General features: G+C 47.8%; 1 long non-coding RNA gene across 3 annotated transcripts in view; it reads left to right on the top strand.

Moving 5' to 3' along the window:
• The first annotated feature begins 328 nt into the window (after positions 1-328).
• The window catches only part of LOC144336414 (uncharacterized), a 34,205-nt gene continuing 24,344 nt past the window's right edge, over positions 329-10,189 (top strand). For all 3 annotated transcript variants that reach the window (XR_013408191.1, XR_013408189.1, XR_013408190.1), the window contains exons 1-2: positions 329-6,068; positions 7,566-7,673. This is a non-coding gene — a long non-coding RNA (uncharacterized LOC144336414). The remainder of the gene's footprint in view (positions 6,069-7,565; positions 7,674-10,189) is intronic.

The raw sequence follows: 10,189 nt of genomic DNA, 5'->3' as shown, positions 1-10,189 counted from the left end.
TTGCAGTTATGCAAACAACTATATTGCCATGAATTAAGAATACTCACAAATAGTTTCCAAATTCTGGAGAAATCAAGTACAAAGAAACAAATATGCACAAAATTTTGTTCACAGGAATATGCTTTACTCAATTTTTTTTTTTTTTTTTGGTGACAGAGTCTCGCTCTGTCACCCAGGCTGGAGTACAGTGATGTGATCTCAGCTCATTGCAAGCTCTGACTCCCAGGTTCATGCCATTCTCCTGCCTCAGCCTCCCGAGAAGCTGGGACTACAGGTGCCCACCACCATGACTGGGTAATTTTTTGTGTGTTGTTTTTTTTTAGTAGAGACAGAGTTTCACTGTGTTAGCCAGGATGGTCTCAATCTCCTGACCTTGTGATCCGCCCACCTCGGCCTTCCAAAGTGCTGAGATTACAGACATGAGCCACCACGCCGGGCCCCTAAGGTAAGATTCTTATACCTTTTATAACCCTTTACAATTTTTTTTGTTAAAGAGCAGATTATAAGTAGGATTTTGCTTTAAGAAAAACCTGTTGTGTTTTTATTCCAATGTTTAATTTACAGGAAAACAGAATAATACCCCTTTAACTTTAGCCAATGTCCATACACAGAATTTCTTGTACAATTAATTTTTTACAAACCTTCCACAACTTGTTCAAACCTTTAGCTTGATCTTAACTTAAAACAATTCTTTAACTCTTTAATCCAGGCAGAAACATCCACATTCCCATGACTTCTTAAAATCTTTTTACCAAAAGTATATTCCACTTTCCTTTTCGCCTTGGGTGTAGAACTATTTCTTGAGTAGTCTCAAATACAATGTTAACTCTTAGCAACTTTTGCTTTGGTGAAAATCTCGGTAAGTAAGGGATTTTAATTATGTCCCAGGTGTGGAGTCTAGCCTAGGGCCCACCAGACAGAAGTGCAGATAAGGACGGACTCTCCAGCATAGCTCGGGTGTGGCTATCCACATGTCCCCCGGTGTTATCTAGAATCTAATGTCCACAAGGTGGGTGAATTGAACAACTTTCAAAAGTCAAAGAAGCAGTTTATGACCTTAAAGCATGTAGTAAACTTAATATCTGACCTGCGTAATTTAGACCAAATGTCTTTATTTTACCAATAATCTTTAAAACTATTTTTGTTTCCCAAAGATTACTTAAGTAACGTGAGCTAAATAAAAGTTATTACACTTTTTACTTTTCTGACAAAATATTTGATTTAAGCTGTTATTGTTATTAGACCAATTAACCAAAACTCTTTTATATGACACACACAACACATATAAATAGAAGACAAAGGACTCATCCCCGAAGACAGGAATTGGACCCTAAACCCGGGCCACCATTGTGAAAAAAGAAAGCACAGCCACATGGTTACAAGATCAAGCTCCCAAGGACATGCAAGACAAGAGGGAAACCTCATCCAGTTTTGTTTTTTTCAGGGACCTGCAGCAGCGTTTATAACCGACCCGTTTGCCAGGCCATCTTGAACAGTGGGCTTATGGGAGTCTCGCTCTCCATGGTGGTTCCCACATCCACTCAGGGGTGTTTGGGTTCTCAGGGACACCTGCTCCTTGCTGGGCACCAAGGCCTGGACTCACCGCCCGGCCTCTGGGGTTCAGGCCATGGACATCCGCCCTGAAGTAACCTGTGGGGACTGTCACGCCACAGTAAATGTCCTGGGTCCTTGGCATCAAGCCTGTCAAGCTGTCTTTACTTTCTCAACAGCACTGGGTGGGAGGTGGCTGGGCCTCGGCGAGTGTTGCCTGTCTCTGTCGTCACCACTAGGATGTCGGTGGGAAGTGGCGTTCTCTCCACACAGGTGCTGCTTTGCCTGTGGATCATGTTTTTCTTCTCCCTGTTGACCAGCACACGTCACAAATTTGAGTTGGGTTTTTGTGGACTTGGTGTACTTGATCTGTAATGGGGAGGATATTTATAAAATAGGATCACTCCAAATGTTCTAAACTACACCTTTGCTTTTAGATTGCGCCAAGTGTAGGTTTGGTGTCTGTGTGTGAATGTCTTGCTTTTGTTTTTTAAGGGGATGAAGCAACAGGATTCATCTCCCTCAGACATTCCTGTTTCACAAACACAGTACTTGAGGCGTCTGATGAAATACTGCATGACTGCAGAGATGTGCACATTGGCCACTTCCCATTAAGGGGTCATCGCGGCTAACTTGCTTATTTTTTTATTTTTTATTTTATTTTATTTTATTTTGAGATGGAGTCTTGCTCTATCACCAAGGCTAGAGTGCAGTGGCGTGATCTTGGCTCACTGCAACCTCTGTCTCCCAGGTTCAAGTGATTCTCCTGCCTTGCCTCCCTAGTAGCTAGGATTACAGGCACCCGCCACTCCACCCGGCTAATTTCTGTATTTTTAGTAGAAACAAGAGTTTCACCATCTTGGCCAGGCTGGTCTCGAACCCCCGACCTCGTGATCCACCTCCTTCAGCCTCCCAAAGTGCTGGGATTATAAGCGTGAACCACTGGGCCCAGGCTATTTTTAAATTAAATTAACAGTAAGTTATACTGATAAACATCACATTATAAATAATACAATAAATTACAAATAATACATTAATAAATTAATAATACAATTAATTTTTTTAATTTTAATTTTTGACATGTTAGGCATTGAGGTAAGTATACTGGATTAACACCCGTCGTGCACAGAAAAAAGGAATGAGGAAGGCACGTTTGCCACACATCTGCGCCCTCCTCTGGGAGCCCTGCGTGTTCCTTGTGGTTTAATCTTCCAGAACTCTGACAGGGGCATTACTGTGAGTTCCGCTTGTCCAGAAGGCTTCTTATTAAAGCTTTCTGAGCACTGGTACTCATGAAACTCTCCCCGGTGAAATGAAAACACACACAGGCAGGAAGTGAACCAGTTCTCACCTTGAGTGGTTTCTCCCCAGTGCATGCTTTTTAAAGCTTCCAGTGTGTTCTAATCAGATCTGGGTAATACTGTGGCATCACCTCCCACATCTGCCTTTACCTTCCCCATCCTGTTCTTCATCCTAAAAAAGGCTGTGGGACCAGCCAGTCTCAGAGCCCGGGCGGAGCCTCAGTCCCCTGGAACGTGTGCTCTGTGGAGGGTGCTGCCTGGCAGGGCCTGCATCAGGGTCCCCCTGGCCAGACCAGAGCCTCGGAGGTCCCTGGGCTGCAGTGAGGGAGATCAGAGGTCGTGGGCTGGGGCCAGCCACGAGGAGTAGGGGGCAGCGGGGCGTGCAGCCTGGACATTTCTACCTGCTTGTCTGTTCCACAGGACAGTGGTCAGGAGGGCCCAGGAGTGAGTGTGCAGGGTCCTGGGTGGGCTCCACATGCATCTCGTGGGGCAGCAGGACCCTGATGAGGGCACCCACGGGGTGGGAGGGTGGAGTGCTCCGCTGACCAAGATGGGGAGGCCCGGGTCACGGCCGGCTGTGCCTCCGAGGCTGCGTCCAGCAGCCACTGGCTTCGCCATGTGAGCTCGTGGAAGCCCATGCAGTGTGTGCCCTTCTGGTTGTATCTGGTGAGGCCTTGTACGGGGATGAGTTCGGACCTGAGTTTCAGTCAGCGGAAAAAGAAGTTTCTGGAGGACTTGATTCTTTTCAGGGCATTCAGTTCTGTGTTTAGCCCGTACCCAAGATGAGATTTCTAATACAATGATGTGTTTAAAATTAACCATATCTCCAGGACAGCATCCAGCTGTGAGCCTTGGTGAAGAAGGTCCTGGAGATGGGCATGAATGGGGTGGGGCCATGCCTGGACCCAACAAGAGGTTTGTAGGCCCTGGGGATGTGTCCATGGGTGCTGAGGAGACGAGGGGTACACGCTGTCTGGGTTCTCTTCTCTCCGCTCCATCTCTTGCAAGGTAAGGAGGGGTCTGCTGTTGATTCCTGTCCTGCCTGTGGTGCTGAAGCTACCCTCAAGCTGGGCTTTCTCATCAGGGAGAGTTTCTTCATTGCTTGTACAACTTTATGCTTCCCTGGTGTGGTCTGAGCAGATTGCTCCCCAAGGGACATGAGAGCTGGGACCGTGTTTTTAGAGATAAGAAGCAGCCCCAGGGACTTAGCTTCTTAATGAATTACTTCACAAATCTCAGTAGCTCCCTGCGATTAGTCAAGGTATGTAGAGCTGATGGCAGGGAGGACACAAGGTGGCTCAAAGGGAGCTAAGCTTTGTGTGTGAATTTAGGATGTGAGGCTAAGAGCCCTACAGGCAGGCAGAGGAAGGTGTCGGAGGGAGGAGAGGCCGGTGTGGGACCTTCACCTCGAAGAAAGCTTGCAGGTAAGGCTGGGAAGTGTTGGGAGAGAGCTGTAGTTGATCTTTTTGTTTTTGGATATTTTCTGATGGTCCTCTATGACTTTGGAAAATGGAGAGAAGACAGAGAGGCACAGGCACTGAAGGCAGCAGCTGCAACTGAGAATCGCGCCGCCTGTTGGGGGTGCTCACCTGCCCAGGCCTGGGTGAGGAGGTGCCGGGGCCTGGGTGCACACACGTTCCTGCTCCAGAACTCAGTTGGGGGCTTGGAGCAGGGCAGCAGCAGAAGCTGCACATGGTGAGCGTGTGGGGCGCGGAAGGCCGTCTGCTGAGGTTCCACGCCACGCAGAAAGTAGCCAGTGAAAGACAAGGAGGTGTCCCGGGAGTGGAAGGGCTGGGGCCTGGAGAGAGGGGAGATGGGAGGAGTTGGGGGCTACCGAGGACACCACCCCTGGAGCTGGCAAGCATGACAGGAAGGGGAGAGTTGAGCCGAGAAGGGCGGCCGGGGCAGGAAGATGACCTGGAGTGGGGGCCCCAGAGGTCCTGCTCAGGGACCTGCAGACCAGTATGCCTGGAAGATTCTGCAGGCCAATTATGAGGCCCACCAAAGTAGGCGGCCCCCTTCCAGGGCCGTCCTTCAAGCTTGGCAATTGTGTGGGAACAAACAAGGCCTGTTGGGTGTGTCCAGTTCTGCTCTTGCTGCAATTCTGAAAGTCGACCATTTAAAGACTGTTTTTGTTTTTTTTGTTTTTTGTTTTTTTTTGAGATGGAGTCTCGCTCTGTTGCCCAGGCTGGAGTGCAGTGGCGCAATCTCGGGTCACTGCAACCTCCGCCTCCCGGGTTCCCGCCATTCTCCTGCCTCAGCCTCCCGAGCAGCTGGGACTACAGGCGCCCGCCACCTCGCCCGGCTAATTTTTTGTATTTTTAGTAGAGACGGGGTTTCACTGTGTTAGTCAGGATGGTCTCGATCTCCTGACCTCGTGATCCACCCGCCTCGGCCTCCCAAAGTGCTGGGATTACAGGCGTGAGCCACCACGCCCGGCCTAAAGACTGTTTTTTAAACATATCTTATAATGAGAAATACTTCCCTTTTGTTGTTTTTTTGAACTCTTGACTTAGTGTAGTATAGGATCTGGAAATAAGAAACCTGGGTATCTTGGAATAGAAATATAACAGCTTGTCTGTTTCCTTCTGTTGCACAACTTAAATATGCTAGAGTTAAGTGGGTCAAAATCTACCTGGAGGTGAAAGCTGAGTGGATGTCGGTCCATTCCTCTGTGAACTGGGGATGGCAACGCAGTCTCCAAAGGGTAAAAGCAAATGGACAGGCCTGGAGGGGGACCCAGCTCAGATGTGTCCACTGGGCTTTGGCTGTTTTTATGGCACATACAAAGGTCTGGGAGGAGCACAGAACCCTCCCTGAGCCTGAGGTTATGGAGGTTGTAGGGTTATGAGGTTATGGAGGCTCAGGTGCTGCCTTATATACTTATATGTAGTGTGAATTTTTTCAAGAAAGGTATTTTTTTTTGAGACGGAGTCTCACTCTGTCGCCCAGGCTGGAGTGCAGTGGCCGGATCTCAGCTCACTGCAAGCTCCGCCCCCTGGGTTCCCGCCATTCTCCTGCCTCAGCCTCCCCAGTAGCTGGGACTACAGGCGCCCGCCACCTCGCCCGGCTAATTTTTTTTGTGTGTGTTTTTTAGTAGAGACGGGGTTTCACCGGGTTAGCCAGGATGGTCTCGATCTCCTGACCTCGTGATCCGCCCGTCTCGGCCTCCTGAAGTGCTGGGATTACAGGATTCAGCCACTGCGCCCGGCCAAGGTATTGTTTTTATAATGTAAAAAAAAGATTCCATATTGAGGAGAGTAAGTAGACCTGACAGGTGTGCAGCCTTAGGCGTTAGTTATTAAATTAAATACATATTCATTGAATTAAAACTCAAAAATTTAAATGTTTTCCTCCTCTTATTAGAATATGCCATTCCAAAAAATCCACCATATTATTCTCTCCCCCAAGAACTCCGTCCTCAGTGCGGCTCCTGGCAGAACGAGGGTGAGGCGTTGGAACGCGTACGGTGGCATCACTGTAAAAGTTCCATGTGGCAAATATAGTTTTTAATCCCTGCTTTTCTTTTGTTTTCTTAGTTATTAGCATCATTCTCCCTGATGCTTCCTCGATCACAGAAGTGGCCACTGTGTTACTGGATTAGGCTCTAATCCCCATGCCCTTGGCCAAGTCACATTTACCCTCCGGGTTCACTGGTGCCTGTTGGGATGGTCCTGCCCTGGATGTGTGGAATGAGCAGCCGCTCCTGTTTCTCTGGCACCAACCGAAATCCTCTCTTCTGCTGAAATTTTTGGCAGCCTCACCAGCAGCTCAGAATGAGGCTCAGTTAGGATGGGGAGCTCATGAACCCCGGGGTGCAAGTCCTGGGCATGGTCCTAACTAGCAAGGGCTCCAGAAAGGGACACGGTGAAAGAAAAGGAAAAGGAGTTATTTTTCTGCTATTGGATGGGTGATACATAAAATGTTTGGAAGCAGCGTTGTTGTGACATGCCCTTCTGCATTGCTGGCGGGTGGGGTGCCCTCCCTAGGGGAGTGGCCAGCGGCGTCTGCTGGAATCCCAAACACATTCACCCTTTGACCCAGCCGTACCCTTGAGGGGACCTGCCCTGCACCCCGTTCTCTGCGGGAGCACAGTGGGAATGAGGAAAAGTCCCGGTTGTAACCACAGCAGTATTGTGAAGATGAGCCTTTTAAACAAAATTCTAAAATATTAAAATCCGTATGAATACTCTGTAACTTCAGAGAATCAGGTCTAGAATAATATTAATAAGAGCGAATATCTAGTAAGGGCTGAATTCTCTGGGGGCCCAATATGAACTTAGTTGTGTCCCACTTGGCTAGATAGACCCAGTACAGGACATTTATTTCTTTACGAGCCTTTTAAACATCAGAATGGCATGTTTTTCTTAAATGGGCAGATCCTTCTATTCTCAAATTGCAAAGCAAAATGTAGATGAAATGAAAAATCCATAAGGGGGGCAAACAGCATTCTGGTCATGCCTCTTTTATTTTATTTTCGTTTTTATTTTTATGATTATTGTTTTTATTAGAGACAGGGTCTGTCTGTGTTGCGCAGGCTGATCTTCAATTCCTGGCCTTAAGCAGTCCACCCGCCTCAGCCTCCCAAAGTGCTGGGATTACAGGTGTGAGCCACCACAACCGCACCCAGCCTGTCTCTTTTATGTTGAATGCTGGGTTAGGTGGCATTTGTAAATACCATGGGTAAATTCCTTTCTCTTTCTCTCGTTCAAGGTTGATGAAGAGCTGATCATTGAAGTCACCAGTTATTTTTCTCAAGAATATGAATAACAATGGGATTTGCACTCATTATGTTTTCAGAATGGCTTCACATAATTTTCAGTGAGTACTTTGGACTCTTCGTATATCGACTTTTTGCCTTAACGGCCTGGTTTGACTTAAGCCTGCACTGGGTTTTTCTTTGATTTTGCTTGGGAATGGTTTGATAAAGGAAAATGGATGATCGTATAAAATAAAACTCAACATGGAATAAATAGTAACTAGAAGTGAGCAAAATACTTCTATAGAAATAAACATCTTAAGATGACTTTTTAAAAAATTATCAAGAGTATCAAAAAATATAGCAGTACATTAGGTAATTTGGAATAGTTTTTCTATGAACCCATGATTACGTAAAATTATTGAAACCTCTAAAGAAATGTCCTATTTTTAGGCTGCGTACAGTGGCTCACGCCTGTAATCCCAGCACTTTGGGAGGCCGAGGTGGGTGAATCATGAGGTCAGGAGTTCGAGACCAGCCTGACCAACATGGTGAAACCCCGTGTCTACTAAAAGTACAAAAATTAGCCAGGCATGGTGGCACGCACTGTAGTCCCAGCTACTCAGGAGGCTGAGGCAGGAGAATTGTTTGAACCCGGGAGGGGGAGGTTGCAGTGAGCCGAGATCGTGCCACTGCACTTCAGCCTGGGTAACAGAGTGAGACTCTGTCTCAAAAAAAATAAATTAAAAAAAAAAATTAAGGCCGGGCACGGTGGCTCAAGCCTGTAATCCCAGCACTTTGGGAGGCCGAGACGGGTGGATCACGAGGTCAGGAGATTGAGACCATCCTGGCTGACACGGTGAAACCCCGTCTCTACTAAAAAATACAAAAACTTAGCCGGGCGAGGTGGCGGGCGCCTGTAGTCCCAGCTACTCGGGAGGCTGAGGCAGGAGAATGGCGTAAACCCGGGAGGCGGAGCTTGCAGTGAGCTGAGATCCGGCCACTGCACTCCAGCCTGGGCGACAGAGCCAGACTCCGTCTCAAAAAAAAAAAAAAAAAAAAAATTAATTAATTAATTTTTAAAAAGAAATGTCCTATTTGGAAACCAGATTTTCTTTTTGGAAGGCCCCCATTTTGTGTTCAGTCAAAAATTAGTTGGCAAGACAGGGACTTCTAAGCAAGTTATTTTTGTAGTTGTGCTCTGGACATCTGTGGAATATTAGCTGACACAAAGCAGATTTTTCGTGTTAGATATTGGAATAAAGAGAGTTGCTCCTTACCACAAATGTATAATGTTTCTCTACTGGCATCACGTTTTGCTAAACCCACTATTGGGTTAAATATATAAACTTTGGTGTTGTCTTTATTTATAACTCAAATACTTCAAAAAGACAGCTCTAGAGAAGGTAAAATTTCACAAGACTAAACCTTGGGATACCCAAGGTATTACAATACAAAGACTTACATTTAAATGGAAAAGCAAGAAGCGTGGACTGAAAGCTCTGAATATATCACCAACAGCAGCCCTGTAGGTGGATCCAGGGTTTGCAGCTTTGATCTTGAGGTGAGGGGGCAGCCAGTCATGGACGAAGCCTGCATTTGTGTTCATCGCTGCCACACTAGCCTCAGTTGGTCACTCCCAGGAGGGCGCACGGTGCTGCCTGGACCACTGTGCACACCGAGGGCTCACTGTGCTGCCTACACCCCGTGCAGACCTGCAGGCCGGCGCCCGGCGGCAAGCCCCTGCTCACCCACCCTGAGTGCCGTTCTGCTTGCCGACAGATTCGAGGGATATTCTGCAGACTCTGGGCTGTTGAGAAGTTTGTGATCCAGTGACAGATGTCCCATTTATGGATCCAGTTGGACGTTTTTGTGGACTGGCTTTAAGGTTTCGACACACATTAAATGCCGCCTCGCCAGAGTTGAAACTATCTTTCAGGGCTGGGAGTAGCCTTACATCCTAGCCACCCTTTCTTTGTACAGAAAGTAATCCCAAGTGGCCCTGAAGCTGGCTGGTGTCCGAGTGTACGGAGAGCCCAGGGCCTGTGTGCTTCACCTTTGGCACGAGTGAGGCTCTGTGCACGTGAGAAAGCAGCCTGTGGACCTGTCCAGGAGGACCTGGGTGCCAGCAGGGATGGCCAGGATGCTGTGGGATCACCATTGCTGCCAGCTAGTCTCTCAGAGTAAAATGGGAACAAAACCAAGACAGGGGATTGGAGCTGGTACTTTTGTTGTTGTAGAAGGCAGGGTCTGGCTCTGTCACCCGGGTTGAAGTGCAGTGGTGCAGTCATGGCTCACTGCAGCTTTGACCTCCTGGGCTCAGTTAGTCCTCTCACCTCAGCCTCCCAAGTAGCTGGGACGACAGGTGTGCACGACCATGCCTGGCTAACTTTTTTTTTTTTTTTTAAGAAACGGGGTCTTTCTGTGTTGCTGAGGCTGGTCTCCAACTCTTGGCCTCAAGTGATCCTCCCACCTCAGCCTCCCACAGCTCTGGGACTACAGGAGTGAGCGGTGGTGCCCAGCCTGGAGCTGCTGGTCTGACAGGAACACACCGCTCCTGTCTCCTTTAAGATGGGCTGACAGGGAAACGGAAGCTCATGTAATTTTCTCGGCATTGGAGGCCGTTGTCTGTTGTCAC

Source organism: Macaca mulatta, chromosome 18, assembly GCF_049350105.2.
Source record: "Macaca mulatta isolate MMU2019108-1 chromosome 18, T2T-MMU8v2.0, whole genome shotgun sequence".
Lineage (NCBI taxonomy): Eukaryota > Metazoa > Chordata > Mammalia > Primates > Cercopithecidae > Macaca > Macaca mulatta.
This window is presented reverse-complemented; position numbering and strand designations above follow the sequence as displayed.